This window comes from Lates calcarifer, linkage group LG16_LG22 (genome assembly GCF_001640805.2).
Source record: "Lates calcarifer isolate ASB-BC8 linkage group LG16_LG22, TLL_Latcal_v3, whole genome shotgun sequence".
In the NCBI taxonomy this organism is placed as follows: domain Eukaryota; kingdom Metazoa; phylum Chordata; class Actinopteri; family Centropomidae; genus Lates; species Lates calcarifer.
The window spans coordinates 16,644,128-16,648,338 of NC_066848.1; positions in this window are offsets into that span (position 1 = coordinate 16,644,128).

A 4,211-nucleotide genomic window follows, 5' to 3' on the forward strand; every position below is an offset into this window, starting at 1 on the left:
CTCTCTCTCTCTCTCTCCTCTCTCTCTCTCTCTCTCTCTCTCTCTCTTTCTCTTTCTCTCTCTCACACACACACCCACTCACGCTCACGCTCACTCACATTTGTAAGCACGGGTGCGCCATTGAATGGCTATTGTATTTTTAAAGGTGCGTTCGTTTGAGTGAACCCTAAAGGCCAAACCGGTTGAGGTAGCTTCATTCTCCAAGGGTAAACTCAAGGTACTATCAGTATTACCGCAGTTATGTTTTTTTACATTGGGTAAAACCAACAAAAAAAAACATCCTGTGTCCTTTCCTAACCACTTTTCCTTGACCTCAACGTTTTCCATCGAGGACGCGCAGGAGAATTCACAAAGACTCAACCAACTGCACTTTGGCTACATCCACACTAATATGTTTTAGTTTCAAAATGCATCAGTGTTGCTAGGTTTACACCTGGCGTCCACACTACTCAATAGTTTTCGAGTCCTTAAAATGGAGAGATGTTTGGAAACACTATTGGCCAGTGTTTTAGTTGGAGAGTTGGGTTTTAGTCTGGACGGCCAGAAACTGAGAGCCATGTTCATTTCACGTCACAAAGTATCCTTCCCTATTCCATCAGGCTCCTATCATGTGATCCACAGGTACCAGTGGTAAATGCAACATGGATAATGAATTACAAGCATTGCTGACCTTGGTGTGTTTTCAGGTGTTTTCATGTGTGTTAGTATGGACAGAGATTATTTCTGATACGGAGTTAAAATGTTTGTCTGGACATGGTTTGTTTTGGTTTAAAAAAAAAAAACATGTTGTGTATGTAGCCTTACGCTGGCTGACGTAATTTTACAATTGTGTGTGTTATATGGGTCACTTGAAATGTTGCTGCTGTAAAGAACTGTGGGACAGTATTATTTCCTATGTCCTTTTTGTAAAAGATGGTCCAGCGTGCCCTTTACAGCGTCTCGAGATAACTTCTGTTGGGAATTGGCGCTATATAAATAAAATTGGACTTGACTTGACTATGCTAAAGGAGATAAAAAAAAGGGAATATAGCAGCATTTAGAGAATTCAACCAGCTCTCATTGTGGCTGCTACTTAGATATTTCCAGGTTATTTCACTCAGTTAGGAACCTTCCTAGCAAAAAAGAATATTTGAACACCGACCACGTCTCTCAAAATTCATGAACTGATGCCTCAACCACCACCAAAACCCTATGTATTTGCAATTCGTTTTGCACATTTATGTACTGCTGTAAAAACTTACAATAGATTTGCCAGTTTGTGGTTTTTGTGGTTCTTAACTATACCCAAACAATTTAGTTTGCCACAGGTGGACTCCAAGTTCTACACACATCTCAAGTATAATTAAAGCAAAGTGGATGCACCTGACCTCAATTTGCAGTGCCACAGCAAAGGGTCTCAGTACTTTCCTAAATGAGAGATTTCAGTTTTTTATTTTAATACATCTGGGCATACTTATATACTTATGGGCAAATTATCTTTTAGGGAAATCAGTGGTTACCTCTGTGACTCAAATGTGTGTTAATACGTGAGAGGATAAAACTGAGCCTAGAAGGTGGTGCTGCTTAGTTGCCTGACTGTTCATCCAGGTTGCAATTTCAGAGAAATTTTTGCACACCTTAAGGTCTTAAGCCTCAATTATATTCCCTTGCGAAGGTGCACATGGACAGCTATAGACACCATGGACGTGTAGTTGTTTTTAAACTCCTTCTAGTCCACTTGGAGGATGCATGTGTTGTTGGTGTGTGGACCCTATGCGGACAAGTCAGTGCAGACCCAACAAATTGGTGGGTATGCAGCCATCCACACAGAGAGAGAGGCTGAGTGAAAGAATGTAGTTGTTTATTCTTTAACGATTTCTTGGCAAGGCGGTGAAGTCTGCTCTAGCTTGTTTTATTAACAAACTAAAAATTGTTGTCCTTGTCAGAATGTTGTCATCCAGATAATACTCAGGCTTTGTAGTACACCCAGTTGATCTTACTGTTTTTCTTGTTTCATTTCACAGCTGACCTTTTACTGAACATTAATGAAAGGCCCAAACAAGAGGCACCCAGGTGGTATTTGGACGTTGGACGTATGTGTCTGCGTGGGTGTGGGGACTCCAAACAGCAGGGGGCCAGTCCCGATGCTGTTTACTACTAATGACCGGGGCCAGGACAAAGGAGGTCTGCTGTGTGGAAGACTGGAGGCTCTGCATCCCTCTGTGAAACAGATCCACAGCTGGTCACCCAGTGGAAACAATGGACACCCAGCTTGTGCTCATAAATAATCATCTTAAGACTCACATATGATTACACAGTGCTTTTATACATCCCTGAAGTGTGGCTCAACATTGAGTTCACTGTTGTTCCTTCGAGCCTGTGTAGTTTCTCCGCTCTCCCCAAACTGCTTCACAAAGCAGAGGAGATCAGACTTCCCACTGCTACAGTAAGGTAAAGATATGACTTTACCGGCGAGATTTTTCAAGATTTATATAGTTACGCTTGAAATGAATTTGTGCTGGTGAGCTAAGACAGAAACTACCCTTTTGCCTCTAGCTGCAGTAAGTGCACATCCATTTGCACAAAGCACTACTGAGTAGAACACACGCAGTTCAACTTCATGTAGAGTTCACTACAGGGCTTAAAGACAACCCTGGTAATATTCAACAAACCCCATAAAAAGACAAAAAAAAAAAAACAAAAAAACAACCATCTCCATTTCCTTTGTGCCCTAGAGCTCATTTATTGTCTGAAAACTTTTAAAAACATATAAAAAAGTCAAATGGTTGCACTGATTGAGATGTTCCTTTATTATAAGGAATACAACTACTGCAGTTTTTTTTACTTTGGTCAGTCCCACATACAATGTACTAAAACATTTAAATAATAAGAAAAATATAAAATAACACCAGGCCTTTTCCTTTATGTAAAAGTGCTTTAAGAAAGTTTCGTTAGCCCACTGAAGCAGGCTAATGTATTTGTTCTGCTGGCAGAATGAATCACTGTATGCAATATGAATATTTTAAGGATTAATAATGATGTGATGGATTACCATTACCATACCAATGATGTTCTCTTCTAAGGAAAATTATTCCGGGTTGCCAACATTAACTCACAGTTCTTCTGAATATAATCACCACAGAGAGATAATTGCCTAATTTTTCTCACAGATTAGTGTCATATGCATGAATACATGCAAGCATATGGTCCACACCCTGCTGTGGGTCGGGGTTAATTGCTTCATGTACATTGGGGTCGTCCACCAATCACTATGTCATCAGAGCAGAGGGCAGGGTGCTTATCCCGGCTAACAACGTTAGCGAAAGGGGATAGGATGACCACGGGGTAGCAGGCGTAAAGGAGCTTACAGATAGCCAGGACTCAGGTGTCTCTTCCATCCACCTCCCAGAGTCTCAGGTGGTCAGTGAGGCGTTGTTTTCTGTATATGTGATCACCCAAGGGTGTCTGAAGAGCACATGCTGGCACTTGTAGCCACTGCTGCCACCCAGCTGCTCGTGTATCAGGTTTAATCAAAGTGGGACCAGCACACGCTGCTGGTAATGAGGAATCAGGAAAAGAGAGTGAAGGATTAAAGTGTTGCAACATGCAAGTAGATCTGATGAAACAACTGACTCAAACAAGAATAACTGAACTTTAATATGGGTTTGGGTTTAGTTTACTCACTGCACATTTGCTCACATCAATGTAGCGACTGACAGGAAGGCTTTGCTGACACTGAATATAACATGAGTAACCACAATGAGGATGTTTCAGCCACACAGACTGCACCAAGAAGCAAACATTGTTAACTGTCACATCAGTATAAAAACGCAGCACTGGAATGACATCTCATGGACAAATGTCCATAAGATAAATCATCAACTTCTTACTTCTATAGTAATCTACAACGTGCTTTGCTTTTATTCCAGCTGTCAGTCTGGGAAATTAGGCTTCAGTTTTTCATTCAACTTTTAATTTGTGTTGTGTGTGAATGAATGTTTTTCTCCAGATTTGAGTATATTTATGAGGCTTTCGCAGCTCAGTCTGTCATTTTGGTTGTTAGGTTCAAGCGACGTTCGTCTGTATATTTCATGAGCACCCTCCAGGGAAACTGAGCCAAAACCCAACACAATGCATGTTTCCACTGTCTAGCCAAAAGGCAGTGGCCACACACACACACATGCACAGCTTCCAGTAAGACAATGATTGAGAAACAGGAAGCTATAAAGGAT